This window comes from Thalassophryne amazonica, chromosome 9 (genome assembly GCF_902500255.1).
Source record: "Thalassophryne amazonica chromosome 9, fThaAma1.1, whole genome shotgun sequence".
Taxonomy (NCBI): domain Eukaryota; kingdom Metazoa; phylum Chordata; class Actinopteri; order Batrachoidiformes; family Batrachoididae; genus Thalassophryne; species Thalassophryne amazonica.
Genome location: NC_047111.1, coordinates 21,892,727 through 21,914,027, shown reverse-complemented (window position 1 = coordinate 21,914,027; position 21,301 = coordinate 21,892,727). Strand labels below are relative to the sequence as shown.

The 21,301-nt window shown below is 40.9% G+C and overlaps 1 protein-coding gene and 1 long non-coding RNA gene across 3 annotated transcripts in view; both read right to left on the bottom strand.

Annotated features, from left to right (window-relative positions):
* tmem132e (transmembrane protein 132E) overlaps nt 1-21,301 on the bottom strand; it is a 1,128,337-nt gene that overhangs the window by 231,460 nt on the left and 875,576 nt on the right. The window lies entirely within an intron of this gene.
* Nucleotides 7,248-17,507, bottom strand: LOC117516866. The gene is made up of 3 exons (XR_004562557.1): nt 17,451-17,507; nt 8,522-8,524; nt 7,248-7,293 (listed from the first exon to the last, which is right to left on the bottom strand). It is a non-coding gene; the product is annotated as an uncharacterized LOC117516866 (long non-coding RNA).

Genomic DNA, 21,301 nt, shown 5'->3' with positions numbered 1-21,301 from the left:
CCCAGACTTGACTCGACTTTGAACCTGTTCAAAAACCAAAATGACACAACTTTATATTTTTTATGTTCCTTGATTTTTTTTTTCATTCTGTAAACACAAATTGAAATACAATTTTTGGTATGTAGTAACTTGGTGCTGAGGTCAATTCCTGCCTTCCTCTGAAAAGCGTGTACATCCATGAACGGCGGACAAAGATTTACCACCCGCAGGTGATTAAATGAAAATGTGGGTGTGGTCTCCGTGTTACCTGTTTCCAGGTAAATATTGTGTTATTTACTTTATGTCAGTATGAGGCATTAAAATTAACCAACGTTTGATTGATATTCAAACATGCAAAAAGAAATAATGCTGGAAAAAAGTTTGCTAGCTCCACTTAGGCTCAACGATGTGCAAAGCATAGCCTAGCTTGTTAACGGTGGTATTAGCAAGATATTACAGTTAAACATAACCAATATCAACAGACATTTTTCAAATGCCTGAAAGATAAATATTATAATGTCACACAGAATTACATGGAGCATTATTAAGCACTATTTGATCTGGATCTAACTGGTTCAGGAATAATGAATTTAAAGCGCAAGCCAAAACTGGAAATGTTAAAAAACTTTGTTGACTTTACATTTGCACTCTTGAGTGGTCTTCTACTTGCCTCTCTAAATATTATCCTCTGGCTGCAAAAACTGAATTTCCTTTTGGTAACAATAAGGTAAAGAAGCCTGTCGGTTTCTGAGCGTCCATCTACGGATCTCAGATGTACGAGGTCTGTCCATAAAGTATAGGTCCTTTTTATTTTTTTTCAAAAACTATATGGATTTCATTCATATGTTTTTACGTCAGACATGCTTGAACCCTCGTGCGCATGCGTGAGTTTTTCCACGCCTGTCGGTGACGTCATTCGCCTGTGAGCACTCCTTGTGGGAGGAGTCGTCCAGCCCCTCGTCGGAATTCCTTTGTCTGAGAAGTTGCTGAGAGACTGGCGCTTTGTTTGATCAAAATTTTTTCTAAACCTGTGAGACACATCGAAGTGGACACGGTTCGAAAAATTAAGCTGGTTTTCAATGAAAATTTTAACGGCTGATGAGAGATTTTGAGGTGATACTGTCGCTTTAAGGACTTCCCACGGTGCGAGACGTCGCGCAGCGCTCTCAGGCGCCATCATCAGCCTGTTTCAAGCTGAAAACCTCCACATTTCAGGCTCTATTGATCCAGGACGTCATGAGAGAACAGAGACGTTTCAGAAGAAGTCAGTTTCAGCATTTTATCCGGATATTCCACTGTTAAGGAGATTTTTTTGAATGAAAGACGTGCGGACAGGTCCGCACGTCGGGATGCAGCCGCCGCAGTGCGGCGGCACAGGAAAAACACCTCCGTGTTGATAACCATTTGTAAAATTCAGGCGGCTTTTGATGGCTTTCAGTGGAGTGAGTATATGAGAAATTGTTTAACAGCTGGACATGTTCCAACTTGTCCTTAAGGCTTCCAACAGAGGTGTTTTTCCTGTGGCGGAGCGTCGCGGCGGCTGCGAGCCGACGCTGCAATCCGCCCGCACGTCTTTCATTAAAAAAAATCTCCTTTAACAGTGGAATATCCGGATAAAATGCTGAAAACCGACTTCTTCTGAAACTTCTCTGTTCTCTCACAACGTCCTGGATCAATAGAGCCTGAAATGTGGAGGTTTTCAGCTTGAAACAGGCTGACGACGGCGCCTGAGAGCGCTGCGCGACGTCTCGCACCGTGGGAAGTCCTTAAAGCGACAGTATCACCTCAAAATCTCTCATCAGACGTTAAAATTTTCACTGAAAACCAGCTTAATTTTTCGAACCGTGTCCACTTCGATGTGTCTCACAGGTTTAGAAAAAATTTTGATCAAACAAAGCGCCAGTCTCTCAGCAACTTCTCAGACAAAGGAATTCCGATGAGGGGCTGGACGACTCCTCCCACAAGGAGTGCTCACAGGCGAATGACGTCACCGACAGGCGTGGAAAAACTCACGCATGCGCACAAGGGTTCAAGCATGTCTGACGTTAAAACATATGAATGAAATCCATATAGTTTTTGAAAAAAAATTAAAAGGACCTATACTTTATGGACAGACCTCGTACGTACAGCGGCGTGAAGGCGACAGCGTTGGCTGGAAAGCCGTCCTTTTGGAGAACAATTATTCTAAGTAGTTTTCCCATCAGCTAGAGGTTTGAGCAGAGAACCCTTGGGTGAGCCACAACCTTCCTGAGGAGGCAATTGGGGAAATAGCCACTGTCCAATTTATTTGATAAGGTGAGCAGAACTCAGACCTGCCAACAGATGCAGAGAGGAAGAAAATTGGGACTTTGCTGCAACCTCGTTGCTGACATTTCCAGAGTTCACATCACTATGCATACACAGTGAGTATAATAATATTTTGGCCAGGGTTCAGCATAAAAAAAGAAAGAAAAAAAAAATCAGCATTGAGGGTGAAATAGACGACTGTTAGCTTTCTGTGTACTGTACCCACGAGGAGACGGCACCGAATGTATGGGTTACTACGACTCAGTGGAGCATGAGATTGCAAGCAGCGGTGATTAGAATATAGTGAAAGTGGGAACCCGAGCTTCCCTTCAAGGTCCCGACAGTCTGAGATTAAATTCAAAGCTCCTTTCAAGCAGAGGGTGATGTCAGCGCTCCTGATGCTCTCAACTTCTTCCCCCAAGGAACTTCTTTTTGAAAGTGGACAGTGCCAAGTAAAACTAGCTTCTCCTGGGAACCCCCACCCACACAAAAGGCAGCGTCAAAGAAATGCCATCCCTCTCTGGGGATGTGCGCTCGGCCCGCAATGGGAGCAGCGCCACCAAAAAACACAAATAATCACAGAGAAATGCCCTGCAGCAGCCTCGTCACATCAATCCTCCATGTGATCATACAGTCCGCAGATTGGGCCAAAATACATTAAATTAAAAAACAGTTCATAAAATGTTGCTAGAAAAATTAAAAACAGGGATGAAAAAGGGGGACTGTGTGCAGCATGAATAAAGATGTCAATGTGCTTTAAATGGTGTAATAGACCAGACAAGCCCGTTAAGAGGAAAATCTAACTAAAACGTTTTTGCTTTCTAAAGAGAAATTGATGAAGTTAAATTACTCCATCGGCCCAACAATATCATATCATATCTATATATAAAATGTGTGATCTACAAGTTGAGACTGTTAGTCTAAAGTGTGGCTCCTCCTCGGCTGTGACCACAAAAACAATCTGGGGGATCTTTCACTGTATGACGGCAGGGCATCAAAAAGAAGCAAAATCTGTGCAAGAACAAGAACAAATTCAACCAGAAAAGCCACTGGAACACTGCCAACATGCAGACGTTATGGACAGACTGGATTAATGAGTAGAAACTAACGAAAATAGATACTGACAATACCATGAAATATTTATTATAATATGAAAATAATAAAGACACTGACAATATGATAGCTTTGAGAAGTTACCAGCCCCACCAAAATTCTACTGGCCTAAGTGTATGCATGCAATGCGAACTAAAACTGCCAAAATGTTTAAATTTAGATGCAATTTCGTGCATTTTGGTGCATTCTAAAGCTGAAATTAATGAACACTAAGACTGCACAAAATTGCCACTAGCTTACAGTGTTGTTTGAACATGTTTATGCTTTATGTTTGAACTTACTTTGTACATACTTTTTGTGTTACTTATTTTCATGTTATTCATTGTTGAGCATGTCAATGACACTTGTGCAGAATAACATTAAAAGTGTTAAATTGTTACTATTTAACCTGTTATTTTTGTGTCAAATCTTCATGAATTTTTAAGTTGGAACTGACCTTGCATGCACTTACTAATTTAAGTTATTTTACATTTTACTTGCCATTTAAGTGTTGTGAATACATTTTTAAGTTGGAACTGACTGTTTTTCTGGCTGTTGGCCATATTTGGGTGGTTGTAATTAGGGATGTCCCAATCCGATCACGTGCTTTCAGACTTGATCAAAATCGGACGTTGCATCCCGATCAGGAATCCGATATAGATTTCATCCTCATTATTTTGATCATTTGATTATTTTGGGCCTTTCACGCGTCGGAAAGCGTCAGAGGCATCAAGAATCGGTCTAAAAAGCATTATTTTCAATGAGACGCATTGCTTTTTTGAGGCATCAGAAGCGTTGCGTCAAAAGCTGAGCTAAAGTGATGCTTCTGACGGGAGCGCACATTGCCGCTTGTTGGCAGGCTGATGCGGTTAAAGTTCAACCCAATCTTTTTTTTTACTGAATAAAAGAAAAAACATAAGTTCAACCCAATCCAACTTTTGACGCTCTGAGCTGTGACGTAACTTCGTGCTGTCCAATAGGAACGACGCGTCGGGCCAAAACATGGAAGACTAGTGGCAGAAACCACTGCTCTGTACAAAACAGATCGGTGCAGAAACCACTGATCTGTACAAAACAGAAACATGTCACAGGACTGCTCAGTTATAGAGCAGTTTTCTGAAGAAAAATCCTTGGAAATGTTTTTGTTGTTGTTTGTTACCTCAAAATTTCTGATTACTGTTTAAAAAAAGTTTAGAACACTTGTAATTAAATTAGCTAAATCAATAAATGGTTCTTTAGAAACCTTTCATCTGTAAATTAAAACCACCTGTTATTTCAGATTAGATAATTTTTTGTTTAACATAAGGGAACCTTGGACATTTATTTTAGACAAATAAAATAACATGGAAATTTGTACATTTTTTAGGTCTGGTAGATAATTACTTGATTGTTCAAGCGACCTCGAGAAGTGCACTGTTTAAGTGATAAATAATAAAATAAGGTGATTAAAATGAAAATATTATATATGTAGCATTTGTTCATTCAGTTTTTTAAAGTATCAGATCGGGACTCGGTATCGACAGATACTCAAAATCAGACGACTCGGAATCGGATCGGGGCCAAAAAAAACCTGATCGGGACATCCCTAGTTGTAATTTAAACATATTAGCGTTTCATTTATTCAAAAAGTTCTGTTTTGTCTGTCGTCTTCATTTCCTGCAGCTTCCCGCACCAAGAACTTAAAGATGCTCACGAAGATTTCCAAAGATCAGTAACGGAAAAGGCTGAATGCACACTCCACTTCTTCTTCTTCTTCTTCTTCTTCTTCTACTTTCGAGTTTATTGGCGGTTTGCAAACCAACATGGTGCATTACTGCCACCGACTGGGTGTGCAGCACTAATGGATTGTGACGTATGCTATGTTAATAAGACTGTAGAGATGAGGGAGGGGAGGAAAAAAGTGTGGGAAATTACACTGAACAAAATTCAGACTGCACACTCCACGCATGGACAACATACATTTCTTTGACCTGAAATCTCATTTTGTGTGAGACTCTGTGGGAGTGTGGTGCAAGATAAAAACAAACATAGCGGACTCGCTGAATTTTGATTTTCAATTTTGCCGTTGGAATTAATGGTAAAACAAATAGAATTTTGCAAATATTTGTAGTGGTTATAAATTGTACTGGCAACAGTGGCCCGACTGTGGGCCAAATTGCCGCCAGGCCAGCGAGCAAAGGGCAATGTCGAACCCCATTTCTATTATATGAAAATTAATGAAGATACTTATATCACAATAGTTTTATTATGATATGAAAATCAATTAAGATACTGTCAATATCACAATATTTTGATTATTATATGAAAATCAAGACTGACAAGATCATAATATTTTTATTATGATATGAAAATCAATTCCACTGTTTAAGGACATTTTTTAATGAAAGACGTGCATGCAAATTCGCAGAGTTTCCGTGATGACTCGGCAAATCTGTGTGCGCCGTGACAGGAAAAACACCTCCGTGTTGAAAACCATTTGTAAAATTCAGGCGGCTTTTGATGGCTTTCAACAAGTGAGTAACTGAGAAATTGTTTAACAGCTTAGGCATGTTCCAACTTGCCCGTTAAGGTTTCCAATGGAGGTGTTTTTCCTGTCACGACCCCCCGCCGTCGGGTCCGGCCCGACATGCGACTCTGCCCGCACGTTCTTTCATTACAAAATGTCCGTTAACAATGGAATGTCCGAATAAACTCCTCATGCCGACTTCTTCTGAAAGTTCTCTGTTCTCTGACGACTTACTGGGTCAACAGAGCCTGAAATGTGAAAGTTTTCAACTTGAAACTGCGAGACGCTGCCGCCTCGAAGCGCAGATCGCCGTCAGGCGCCGTGGGTCGTCCTTAAAGCGACACTACCAGACCAAAATCTCTCATCAGCCGTTAAAATTTTTACCGAAAACCAGCTGAATTTATCAAATGGTGTCCACTCAGTTGTGCCTTACAGTTTTGAAAAAGTTTTGATCAAACAAAGCAGCAGTCTCTGAGCCATTCCTAAACAATGAAAAAAACGACGAGGATGGGCCACTCCTCACTCAAAGACTGCCCACAGGTGAATGACGTAACCGACAGGCTGAAAAAACCTCTCGCATGCCCACGAGGGTTCAAGCATGTCTGAATGTAATCACACGTGATTCAAATCCATATGGTTTTGAAAAAAATAATACGGTCGGATACTTTTCTAATAGACCTCGTATGTGACATCACCTTCACTGGGGGGGGTTCTAATAAATGGTAACAGAACGACCAAACGTGTTTGAAATCTAAACTATGGAATCACTTCGGATTTTATAATTTCCAGGAGATGCAGCGATAAACAAAACTGGTACACAAACTTTTTTTATACTTTTTTTTGCAGCAAAGTTGAGGTTGAGGTTGTTGCAGACATTGACAGGCAGCACTTCAAAAAATGTTTTATTTATTTGTTTCACAAATATGCTCTATGATGCTCCTGAAAAACAAAACAAAAACAACAACAAAAAAAGTGGTGTTCATTATTTTTGGAAACATGACTTGTGGTACACAGTATCTTCTAACCACGAACAAAACCCACTGATGCTGGAAACAAAAACTGCACCAGACAGACCATATCAGCGGTGGACAAAGAAGCGTTCAGGTAGAAGGAAGGGAGCTGTACTTGTGTTTTATGTTCAGAATGGGGAAAAAACCCCAAAACAAAACAAAGAACAGAATCAAGGGAAAGATGTTAATTAGTCACCCAAATTAATGAACTGACTCTGAAAAGTGATCAGAAGTAGGAAAACCCAAAAACAAAGTCTGTGTTGGGAAATATCGACAAATATTGAAATAATTAAACCGGTCTCATGAGTCCCCAAAGATGTGTTTTTTGCCTATAACCAGTGGTGGGCACACTTCCGATAATCCGATAACAGATAATTATCGAAGATAATGTTTTCATTATCGGATTATCTTTTTAGATAACTTTAAAAAACATTATCGGACTAATTATCTTCCGATAAATTGTCTTCCGATAACTTTTAGACTGATAATGTAGTAAACAAAGCTGAACAACGGCAAACATTTTTAAAATTTAAACTCAGTTGACATCTACCTGTTAAAAGTTTCCTAAGATGTATAGTTCTACCCTCCGCAAACAGAAGAGAACTGCTTTCAGGAGAAACCACTCTATCCTCTGCAGGCAAAGGAGAACTAAAAAAAAAAAAAAAAAAATTCTTTAATACCATACTGATACGCTGGCAATATCACCCAAGTCAGCCAGAGGCATACATTTTTAACTTATGGTTCAAATTTTAACCAAGCTAATTTTGGACAAGTTATTTAAAATTACTGTCATGTCTGAAGTTTTATAAAGTGAAAATGTCAGATATATGTTTTAGTTTTAAAGTAATATGCTAATTTTTAAGGTTTTGTGAGCACATGCTGTGCCCAGCAGTGCATTATGGGTAGGATAGGGTAATCTCAGTACGTTCATGACAGGACAAATGCATTTCAGACACTCTGTTCAGGCTCCTCGGACAGCAGCATTAAACTCTAGTGCCTAAAACACTTGTGAATACATTCTCTGGGTTTATAGACGTTATTGTATTTGCGTTTGTTAAATTCCACGCATCTTAAATGTAGCAGACACAGATTATCTGGAATTTTGTTTTGGCAAGTTTTCAAGGCCTCTACTGCCATGTACTGGCCAGTAGTGTTCATGGCAGTATTCGTCCTAAATACTAAGCATCCGGGCACCAGTAGATGGCAGTTTTTTTTTTTTACAAATTAAGTTTAAAAACAAAACAAGACAACAACAACAAAAAAAACATTACAAGACAGCTCTGCGGTGTTTGCACATGCACCGTGCGAGCGGTTGGATGCTTGTAGCTCTTCAGCAGCAGGATACACTCACGACGGCTGACCAGAATAATATCAAACAGGTTTGATTTTCATTCGACCATACGATCAGCGATCAGGAGGTGGTCGTGAGATGTTGAACGCAGCTTGTTACTCCATGTACACTACACGATGCAGGACGAGCGATTAACCTGAAACTCGGTCCAAAAAATTCTTGCACAAATGAAAAATCATCTGAAAAAGGGCCAAAACTCGTACAGTGTAAAGCCAACATTTATGTGTCAAGACAATATTGAGTGCATGTTTTACAACATCATAAAACGTGCACACGGCACTAATAAAATGTGCGCACATTCTCTCCACATGCAAAACATTTTGCGATGACACTTCAGGGTTCCGTAAAAATGCCTGTTTTTACAAATAAAAAATGGAATATTTTACAAAAGCACATTTATCTGTAAACACCAACACACGACACACGTCACATTAATGTGTTGGTTTACATAATGAATGACTGAACCAATCAGTGTTTAGCAGAGGCACGTTTACCCAGAATCCTTTGCAATCTGTCTGTTTGTTACAAAACCTCAGAATTAGTGCATTATTCAAAATTAAAAGATATATGTTATATTTTAACTTTGTACAAATGACAGAATTGACATTAATGGAGTTATTCTATCAGTATTCACACAAAACCATAAGTCAGCATGACTTTAATTTTCAAGACCTCTGCCTGACCGGAGCATTGTGATTGATAGAGAGTTGGCTTTGTGGCTGCTCTCAGGGTGCTTCTGTGCTGTAATCGTGTAGCTTCCAGCAGGGGCAGTATGTTTAAACATAGAAGTGCAGGCTCATTGTTTGGGTCTTTTGTCGCTTTTGATGCTTCCAAAAGCGATCGTGGTGTTAAAACTCAAATTCAGCTTGTTAATAGTTACAAATGTACCAGAGACAATACTGGAATTTATAGGTTATTTATCTGTAACTTTCTACACATTTTTGGGTGGTTTATCTTTATCAAAGATAACTTTTCAGTTATCTGATTATCTGTTATCGAAGTTAATTTTTTGGTTATCTGTGCCCACCACTGCCTATAACATTCAACTTATTATAATCATCAGTGCTGGAGGTATTGAGGCTGGACTGGAGGCAGATTCTTTGATGCTTTGTCCTCGCTATGTAATGATTCAGTCTTGGCCTTGGCATTGTCCGCTCTTGAAGAATAAGCTGAGGCCAGTTCAAGGTCACTCAGTTTTAGCTATATTTTTGCACTGCTTTCTCCCCACCAAACAAAAAAACACCTGTAACAGTGACTTTACACATACGCTGGTCTATGAGTGCAATGGTTGAATGCATTGTTTTTAAGTTACCACTGTACTACACGCACACATGGACACGTTACGCTGCATCTACAAGTACCAACGTGTCCAAATCTTCAGAGACAGTCTTGTCACTACCCAAGCAATGTTATATTCCTTCACCTGGGTAACGTATTAATGAGTGTGATCCCAACACACTACATTATGAAAGCACGCTAAAGGTAAGGCCACGTCCAACTCAGTCGGTTATGGCTTGAAATTATGAATGAGTCTATGGGATCGGGCCACAGCAACTACAATAGACTCAAACTTTGCCTTGGTCTCCAGTTGTTGTGACTCGGACTTGGCCTTGGAGGAGGTGAACTTGAATACAACACTGAAAATCACATTGATGGATTTAAGAAGCATAATTAAAAAGAAATCTATGAAGACTTTTCATTTACATTGTGTGCTATGTGTTTGCTAGAGGACAAAAACATTTGTAAGACTTAAAGAGAAATGTGGAGAGTAATGTGCTCCAAACTGAAAGGCAAAACACCAGCAAAAGTGGTGCAAAAAAACCAGGCTGCTACCACAGAAGTGCTAAAGCTCAGGAAAAAAAAACAAAAACATTTTTGCTGTGTCTGAAAAGTCACAAGAAAGGCTGCTGTGGTTTGAAACTTTGGGGACCACTGCCTGGTGGCCAGCGGTTGTAGAGAAGTCCTTCAAAGCATCTTCACACACTAAGGTGTACTTTTAAGTAGTGCCTTGCAGCAAAAATGAACTTTGTTAGCTGAATAATGCCCAAAACAGGTCATGTTTATTCAGGATGTAACACCTCTGTCACACCTTGATAATTTAGCCAGCAACCATATTAAAAATGCTGGCATACGCGGGGGCATGTCTGATAAGTTATGGGTAAGTTTTGTTTAAGTTAAGAGCACATTGAAGGACATTGAAGCACACTGATATATGTCGTAATAAGGCGAGTACATCGGAAATTTTGGGCGTGCACCGATACGCCCCACATACGTGGAACATAAGTTGTAGGTAAGTTATGCATTTTGTTAACACACGTTTCTTATAAGCTACTCATAAGTCGAAATACATCCATTGATGCTGCTCCCTGATTGGCTGAACAACAGAAAGCTGCAGTCCTCATGCAATATTATAACCATTCACACATGGAGTAACTATAAATGGTAAATGGACTGCATTTATATAGCACTTTTCCATCTGCATCAGACACTCAAAGCGTTTTACATATCAATGACTCACATTCACCCCGATATCAGGCTGCTGCCATGCAAGGTGCCCACTACACACCAGGAGCAACTAGGGGATTAAGGACCTTACCCAAGGGCCCTTAGTGATTTTCCGGTCAGCCTGGGATTTGAACCGAGGATCCTCTGGTCTCAAGCCCCACGCTTAAGGCTTAAAATCTTAACCTTACCTGTTATGTTGTTTCAGTTGGATTCATCATCATAGCCTGATGAAAATTTATCCACATAACGTGCCCTGAATTTGTAAAACGAAGTCTGAAAATATTTTAATTCCTTGTCGTGGCTGAAGAAACGTAGCGTTTTAAAAGAAGTCCCTTGGTGGATTTTCTGCTTCTCAGCCTGAACCAGAGAACGCCGGCGCTTTGTACCATAACAAGACAATTAAATTATTTTAAAAGTTGAAAGAGTCACAGCGCCTCATACATTCACGTCATCAGTCGATTCTTCAGCATTCTTCACGCAATGAAGATAAATAACATGATCCACCAAAACAAAAATACAATGAAATAAAATAATGCTAAATTACTCTGTTTTGCCTCCATGTGAAGCAGGCGAGGCCACATGACAGTGTATGGGCGCTCGATGGCACGCTCGTCAATATTTACGTGTTTCACCTCTCAAACAAAAGGGTTCTGCCAGTGGTAGGAACACAAACCAAGCCAGACTTAACTGTTCCGACACATATCATATGTGCAGTACCGACCCAAACCACTCGGTGGAAACAGGGCTGTCCGCATACGCTGGCTAAATCATCAAGGTGACAGCTGCATAATTTATTAGACGTATACCTGCGTATGCCAGCGTTTTTAATACGGTCGGCACACGCTTGCTAAATTGTCAAGGTGTGACAGAGACCTCAAGCAGACACAACAACAACAATAACAACCACAGAGCTGCACTGGATTCCACCTCGAGCAAAATGAAAACCATCCAACTCTAATTCACATAGGGCAATATGCAGCCAGCTTTCTCCAGCCTCGACTGCAATTGATTTTCAAAACATTTCTCCAGTAATCTGAGGCAAACAGAACTCTTCCAACATGCTGGCAGCAACCCTCTGAATGATGTCAATTATCCTGCAACAAATGACAGCAATACACTCGAGAACAACTCTGAGGTATCTGACATACCCTTAGCTTGCACATCTACCCCTTTCAAATGCAAATTTACCTTCATTTCCTGGAGGCAAAAAAATTTTCTCCCTCAACACCTACACGATATCAAATTGGGAGAGAGACACTGCTCAGGAATGATGTGTGAATATACAGAATTAAGTAGCCAATAATGTGTCAAACGTTGAGAATCCACTTGAGCTACATCGAGAAAGCTTTGAACTGTAAGCAATTGGGAAAGTTTTAAATGTATTGAAAAATGTGACACTGGACACCTTGTGAGCCACAAAACATATGAGTTTTGGATGTAATTTCTGCAGATGGGGGGGATGTTTAGTCAATATTTAGGGTGGGATACATCCTGGACAGGACGCCAGTTTATCGCAGGGCCACATATAGACACACAAACTCAGGTTCAATTTAAAGTTTCCAATCCACTTAACCTAAAAGTATGTGGAAGTGGGAGGAAATCAGAGCACCCGGAGAGATCCCACGCGAGCACGCTGAGAACATGCAAACTTCACACAAAAAGGACCAGGCAGGAATCAATTCCATGACCTTCTTCCTGTGAGGCAACAGTGCTAACCACTAATCCACCATGCAACCCTGTTGCTGAACCGACATCTCTATTTGGAAGCCTTATTACGCCAAGGAATTCTGTGTTTCCATGGCACCAAGGAAGGCTTTTAGGTTTACTTGTGGCAGGAATGGTACTACGATCCTCATCCTGGTGTGTGACCTTGACTTGACAACGTTATGGTCAAAACTTTCCATCTTTGCCCTTAAAAAATAAATCAACTAATAAGGCACCTCTGATCAGACACTTTATTCCAAAATGCATGCCTGAAGGAACACAAAGATTAGAGACGCTGATTGAGGCGAAGGCAATGATGAAGTGAGAGGTGCATGAAAATGAACCTAAGACATTTAGGAGACATGATTAATTCCTGAAAATCAAGCAAGAGGATTAAAAAGAAACCAACCTGACAATACAAAACATGTCTTCCAGCAGATCATTAGCAAAGACATGGTGGAGCTTCTCCATTATAGTTGTTGAAGATTTGTTTTTGTGACATTCATTCATTCAAGGAGATATCACAGGCATGAGTAACTCAACCCAATAACTTGACCAATTTCAATTTATTTTCATTTATATAGCGCCATATCACAACAAGGTTGCCTTCATACAAGTAAGGTCTAACCTTACCAACCCCCAGAGCAACAGTGGTAAGGAAAAACTCCCTCTGAGGAAAAAACCTCAAATAGACCAGACTCAAAGGGGGTGACCCTCTGCTTGGGCCATGATACAGACACAAATTACAAAACAATTCACAAAACATACAGAACATACAGGAAATGCACAGGACGGTTCTGGAACAGATACCACACCCATCTCTGGATGGAGCCGCATCTCAAACAGAGAGAAAAGAAAAAAGCAGAATCAAGCATTTGAAAGACAAATACAGAGTAATTTGTCACCATTAAACAACAAGAAAAAAGAAGAAATACAAAGGTGATCGCTGGCCACTAGCCCTAAGCTTCACTAAAAGACCCAGAATTTAGATAAAGTTGAGGCCGTGGCACGCTCCATTTACTAATATGAAATGAATTAAAAGAGTAAAAAGCATAGAAACATACGATGCCAGTATGCTAGCCATACGAAAGGGAAAATAAGTGTGTCTTAAGTCTGGACTGAGAATGCAGAGCCCGGCGCGGTACGTAAGGTTTAATTAGGTCAGTTAGGTAGGGAAGTGCCACTCCGTGAATAATTTTATAGGCTAGTGGCAGAACCTTAGAATCTGGGACAGGAAGCCAGTGAAGAGATGCCAAAATGGGTGTAATGTGGTCAAACCTTCTGCTTTGTGCAGTAGCATTATGACCAAAATGGAGACCCCTAATGCTGGACTGCGGTAAACCAGAAAATAGAATATTGCAGTAGTTCAATCTAGAAGAGATAAACACATGGATCAGAGTCTCAGCATCAGCCATAGACAGGATGGGACGAATCTTCACTATATTTAGCAGGTGGAAGAAAGCAGTCTTCGTAATATCTCTAATGTGGAGGTCAAAGGACAATGTAGGATAAAAAATTACCCCAAGGTTCCTCACTTTGTCAGTGTGATGCATGACACATGAGCCTAGACTAAGCATTAACTGGTCAAATTGATGCCGATGTCTCACTGGGCCAAGAACCATCATTTCAGTCTCATCAGAGTTTAAAAGTAGGAAGTTGCTAGACATCCAGCTTTTCACTGATGCAAGGCAATCTTCTAAGGATTTTATGTGGATGAGATTACCAGCAGTTATTGGCATGTATAACTGAGTATCATCAGCATAGCAGTGAAAGGTAACCCCAAAACGCCACAATATGTGCCCAAGGGGCAACCCGAATTAAAGGAGAAATGCTGCTTTTAACAACCTGGACCTCATTTCTGACATAAAATACGGTCGTTTACTCACCAATATAAGTTTGGTGTGATTAGACGTCCATAGTTCAAACTACGTGTTCAGTTCAAATCTGAAACAAACATTTTTCTTCTAAGGTGGATTCGAACGATTTGTGGTACACAGCACCAACTCCTGCACAGGAGGAACCTAGCAGTGAATGTGACTCACTGATTTGAAAATGCAGGTCTTTTAACCAGATGTGTGGTGCCATGACATGTCAATCATCTGTGTCCAATCAGATTTCAGGGGGGTCCAGTGAAACATTTCAACATTTGCCATGTCCTGTTTCACTGTGACTGAAATTTTGACACTTCCTGTTTGAGTGTGAGCTTGCCACTGAGTTCCTGCGAGATTCCATGTACTCTTGTCTGTCAATCCAGGAAGGATTTGAAATTAGGCACTTCCTATTTAAGACGACCTGTACCATGAGTGAGCTTTGCGCCACTGCGTGACGCTTCGCTCATATTAAGTTTGCAAAGCATATCCCTCTAAGATTTTTATGGACACGTCTACGGAAGCAGGCTAGAGACTCAACTTGTTGAATTTCCCTCCCTGTCAGATAAACTGCACTATCACCATAGTGGATTTTCTGCACTAATTTTCCCACTAAGCTAATAGATTCCACATCCACATTTGTCATAAACCTTGTAGGGTCTCTAATCACCTGCTCCGTGGCCTGCTGTAAAATCCTAACGTTACCGTCCCTGTAGAGCTCTATCTATGTTCACAGACAAGATGGCGGCACCTTCCCCAGTAGGGTGAAGGCCATCCGACATCCGACCAAGCAAAACACTTCTACCAATATGCAGTGGTGGGCAGTTACCCTAATCCACCAAGCGCTAATTAGCTCAGCTCAATTTTTCCAGCTAACACTGAAGTAGTTAGCTTCCTCTAAATTTTGTACTGCTAATTTCAAGTTTGCTAATGGCTAATTAGCCAACTTTTTCATTCACACATTAGCTTTCCAGCTAACACTGAAAACCACTAATGGATCAATTAGCTTCCTCTAAATTAAGCACCACTAACTTTAAGTCTGCTAATTGTTACTTAGTTCAGCTAACCTTTTCATTCACACATCAGTTTTCCAGCTAACACTGAAAACCATTAATGGATCAGTTAGCTTCCTCTAAATTAAGCACCCCTAACTTTAAGTCTGCTAATCGTTACTTAGTTCAGATAACCTTTTCATTCACACATTAACTTTCCAGCTGACACTGAAAACCATTAATGGACCAATTAGCTTCCTCTAAAATTAGTTCCACTAACTTTAAAGCCCAGGTTACACATAGACGGTTTTGTCGGCGGGTAGTACGTAGACCGAAGTTCGCGGTAGTTCCGGCTGTTTTCGCGGTGGAAAGGGGCGGCATTTCGCCAGCGTTTTGAGCGCCGTACTAGCCGCAAATACGCGGATAAAACGCCGCTAAATCTGCCGAATAAAGCGGCATTTTGACGCCGTAGCGTCCGGCACACGTCAGGCAACAGGCGTTAATACCCAGTTCTATCCTTTACAATCACAGGTTAAAGACGTGCGTGAGAACGGCGGTGTTCTGCTGCCGCCGATAATGCCCTGTGTACCACGGATTTACCAGGCAAATCCTGCGTTACTCCAGGAACTTTTGCATATAGGCACCGCCCCCACAGTATAATAGGCTGAAGCAGCTGTCACTGCAGGGGGAGGGAGCTCATCCTCAGCCTTTTCTTTTCCTCTCCTTTTCCCCTCCTCAACGTGTTGCTCGTCTCCACCACAGGCCTCTCCTCTGCTTCTGAACCAGACCTCTTGGTAAGTCCTTGCCACTGCCAATTTTCTTTAAGGAGGCATACTGGAGCTTCTCTGCAAAAATATCTTGAGCTGGCCGCGAGTGAGAGGCCTGCATGCAGCGTGCTAGCGTTTTTATACTGACCGCCACCTATCGGCCGTTTGGAACGCCGTTAACCGGGAGGTGGCGTTTAGAACGGTGTACTGTCCGCAACCGCCGCCATTTTGTCTTCCTCTGTCGCCGGTTAAAACGCCTTTGAGGACGCCGATGTGGGCTCTATCGCCGTTTTACATGCCGTTGGTTAGGCATACAACGCCGGCCGCCAATTACAGTGGTGTAAACTGCAGCACTACAGGAAGGGGCAGGATGAAATGGCGATTAAAAAGTATCAAACGCCGTTGTTCGCGTTGTCTCCGTCATCACGCAAATTCTCCGGAAGCGCTCCCGGAATTATTCAACATGTTGAATAATTTTTTCAACGATTCCCGGTAAAGCCGGAACTAAGCCACGCCCCCTAATGCCGGCGTTAACAACAGCGTGTGATACTTAAGACGGCCAAAAACTCTTCCGGGACGCTTCTGGGAGCTCTTACCGTCTATGTGTAAACAGGGCTTAAGTCTGCTAACCTCTACTTAGTTCAGCTAACCTTCTTATAGAGGGTTTTCAATCACGTGACCGAATTTCTGCAGGACAGGTGCCGTCTCCATTCTGGATTACAAGGAGGTTGGCGCGTGATAGAAAAATGAAGAGAATGTACAGTTATTACGATGCTTTAAATCCTTGAGTTAAGCTATTTATCATGATAGATGTGTAGCAGTTGGTTCAGTGGATCCGTATCTTATACCAGATAGTGAATTTAGTGTTGCTGTAACGAACTGGCCGACAGTGTCACACTGCAATATTGTGAACTAGGAAGCTGAGGACCAGGTCAGCCTCACTGGCCTCCTGCAGAGCATCACAGCGGAGCTCCGAAAGCGGAGGTCGTCTTGAAGTCCTGAGTGATTTCTCTCACCAGGCGCTAGAAGGGCAGCTTGCGGATCAGCACCTCGGTGCTGGAGGACCACAATGCAAATAAGCATCCGTATTGGAAGCGTTCTTGTGTTATTCTCGGTGGTATTTTTATGTATTCTTATATAATTTTATTGCCGAATAAAATAAAATTCTGGGAGCAGTGGATTTCTGGTAGTGGCGGATCTCTCTCAGCGCCACGGTGCCGTGAGGCTTCTTCACACTGACGTTAAAGCTTCTGCAATTGTTCGCCAAATGCACGTTGCGTAACACAGCGGCCACCGCATCATAATCCAGAATGGCCACAGGACACAAAATGACATGACCGATACGTCACATGAAAACCCTCTATTCACACATTAGCTTTCCAGCTAACACTGAAAACCATTAATGGACCAGTTAGCTTCCTCTAAATATAGTTCTGTAAACTTTAATTCCACTAACACTAACCACTAACAAAAAAAGTTTATTGGTGAAAAATGTTTGTATATATCATACATTTGTTCCTGTTGAAGCAGATAGATCTTTTTTACTAACATCCTGGGGGATAATTGTTTTCTGTGTGTGTGTATGTGTGTACCAAGTTTTGTTAAATGGACTGCATTTACTATTGCGCTTTTCCATCTGCATCAGACGCTCAAAGCGCTTTACACATCAATGCCTCACATTCACCCTGATGTCAGGCTGCTGCCATACAAGGTGCCCACTACACACCGGGACCAACTAGGGGATTAAGGACCTTGCCCAAGGGCCCTTAGTGATTTTCCGGTCAGGCTAGGATTTGAACCGAGGATCCTCTGGTCTCAAGCCCAACGCTTAATCACTTGCCATCACCTCCTCAAGTTTTGCTGTCTTCTTTGTTTGCACTAGTTTGGGAGATCCTGTGACTTATACATTGGTGCGACATATATATGGCAAAAATAGGGGCATGACAATAAACATTGCTCACTTTTTGACTCCTGCCTAAATGAAGGATTTTTACTTTTGTGTTCCATTCAATCCAACTTTTCATGTTCAGCAGTATGACGGAAACCAACTGAGACAAGCTGCCCACTGAGTGACCAAATTAATCTGTTCTCATTAATGATTCTCTAAAACTTGCAAATATTTGCACTGTATGTGTTCTATTTAAGAGACCGCTGCACAGAATTTTTCCACACCACCGACAGCAGTGGTGGAAATTACCCACAATCCCCGCTGTTAGTGGGAAATTTGTCTCCGGCACGGTTAAGAGATTAGCAGCAATCCATAACGTCAACGTGCAAAGTCGATTAGAGAAAACAGTTTGCTTCCTGTGGGCAGCTCATCAAAATGCAAATAGTTTACAAATAATGGTGCCATACTTTTCCTTGTTGATGGTTTTCTTGATCAGGGATCAGATTACGGACATCAGGCATCCATCCCAGAAAGATTTATGAGGTCAAACCTTTTAACTCCTTTACAGACAGGATTCACACTGTAAAATATCTGTTTTAAATCAAAGGGAAAACAAACAGCGTTGACGTTCCAAACATCCAGACAGTTTTGCCATTAAAATGACCTTCATCTGTTAACCTTACGCCAACCTTTGAACTCCAATGTTACATTATATATACTATAATATATATAATGCATGGTTCTATTTTTAAAGAATCCAAAGAATGCATATTTTGAGGAACTGGTTCAAGATACACTTATTAAATAAAAAAAAAAAAAATCACATCTCAGCTCTTTGTTGTTATCATGACCTTTTGACCTTGAAAGGTCAAACTAATTCAGGGCGGCAAATCTCAATAAGTGGTCAAGGGTTCACCCATTGCTACTCTTAGAAAGATATGTGACTTCATATTAGTATTCATTGAGCAAGTGACCTTGTGACCTTAGCTGACCATTTAAGGTCAAACTAAATGGATGACTATTCTTGGGAGTTGTATAAAGATACAACTACAGTGTGGTGACTATTAAACACTAATATAATTTCATGTATCACCTCTCTGTTGGTCACATGACCTTTAGACCTAGGATCACCTTGAAAGGTCAAACCCAAGGTCATAAATATTAAATATCAGCAGCTGGGAGCCAATGTGGCTTAGATATGATGGAACCGTTGTGTATCGGTTCAGGAATATGAAATCATATGTTACCTTACTACTGGTTACACGACCTTTGACCTTGGGTAACCGTAGAAGGTCAAACTCATTTAGAACTGTGAAGGAGTTGGTTTACAACACTTGCAGTTACAGTGACACTCGAATGTGAAGTCATAATACCTTTTGATTAACTTTATGACCTTTGACTTTGGGTGACCTTGAAAGGGCAAAGACATAACTGTTTAACTTTTGATGAAATGTCATGGCCATACAGAATCGTGAAGAATAAATCTGCAGGACCCGACTGCTTCACGTTTTGATTGTCACTTCTCATTTCGTTTACTCGCTGTCTCATAATCCAGACGTCTCTGAAGAAGTAGAGTTACAACGAAACTGGCCCCAGGCTGTCAAACATTTTCTCAAAATCTACATACATTTTGAAAATACAGAAAAATAAACAAAACAAACAAAAAAAACCCCAGATGAATGTCACCAAGTTCCAGTTAAAGTGCAGGAATATTTAATGAAGAGGAGCGCTGACTCCACACTGAGCTCCTCTTTGCCTTTATGGCTCAGCAGCGGTATTTTTTTTTTTATTTTCTTCTTCACTATAGACGCTAAATGTTGGAAGTTGGTCTCTCCATTGGCCCTTTGCTCCTTGTACCTCCCGGCAGTGGAAAATACGATAAATTTAGCTCAGTTCTGCGCTTAAAAAGACTGTGCTTGAAATCAATTTCTTTATGGTGTAAAGAATCCAACAGATTTCCCACCAAACCTGACCTGATGGCGGAAAGCAAACTCCAGGAACGTCATTACACAAATACCTCAAAGTACATTTACTGATGTTAAAATTCTTATCTCTAAGAAGGCTATGAGTGTGTGTGCGTTTTCTGCTTGTGGACGGGTTCTGCCTCACACAGCGATCTCAGAGTAAAATGATCGGGAAACCGGTGTTGACAGCTGAGAACATGAGGGGGAGTGTTTCCCAGTGGCAGTTAGTGCTGATGAAAATTGCATTATTTCTCTGCAGTTTATAGAACTTCATCCATCCATCTCTGTGTGCACTCTCATTTCTCTGCCCTTTCACCAGACACCAGAAACAACTACAGCAGATTAATTTCAAGAAGATATAAATGTCAGGTTGAGCACTTTTGAAAATCGATGAAATATCAGATTCTCTCCTCTGCATACTGAGCACCAGGAAAATCAAATTCACCACAATCTTTTTCTCTGCTCGGGGGTTATTTGACTGCACAACGCTCTTTGCATATAGTATTTCCAGCGTTTATACACAAAATCAGGTGGGAGGTTTGTTAAAAACACAGTTTTCTGTATCAAGTGGACAAACATATTCAACTTCTCATACATGAAATGATCAACTCCAGTTAGTTAAACATGAAGTGCAGTTGACTATGTAGAGCAGGGAGCTCAGTGGATATGGAGCTGGTCTGCTGATATGTAGACTTGTGTTCAAATCCCACTTATGCTACCAGTCTCTAGCCTTAGACAAGACATTAATCTACACCGTCTCAGTCCACCTACGTGTACCAATGAGTACTGGTCTTGGCTGGAGAAGTAAATGTGAGACATCACTGTACCATTATTCTTATTATGCCCTACTGGCCCGAAAGAAGGCATAAAAAAATCATGCTCCATTGGTGCATGTGTGCTACACACAGAAAGTGATTCCGTTGTGTGCTAGTGGCAAACATTGGCAAGCTATACTCTCACACTATGGTGCCATTAGCGACAATATTACTGGATTAAAGTTACCGACGCATTAATGTGTTTAATAACGTGCTGGCGTAGGTGTTTCCAAATTTGATGATATTTCTAAAGATCATTACACATAAGAGGTTAAAGTGATTTTCTGCTGGGTTTAACAGCCATTATCTCCTTAAACACTTAAAGCAGTACATTCTTCAGGCAGAATACCTTAAAACCAGTTTTATTCCATTTAAAACCATTTTAGTATTGGTTTAAAAGCACTAAAAGGATGTTCAGAGCACATTAAGGTAAGTTTAAACAAGTCTGTCTTTGATTAAATCAGGACAGAAACAGAAAAATCCTCAAGTTGAGAGACTGATCATGTTTATGGTTTGCATTTTTATTCAGGATAGAAACATTTTAGGGATTTTCTGTTCACTTCAATCTGTCACC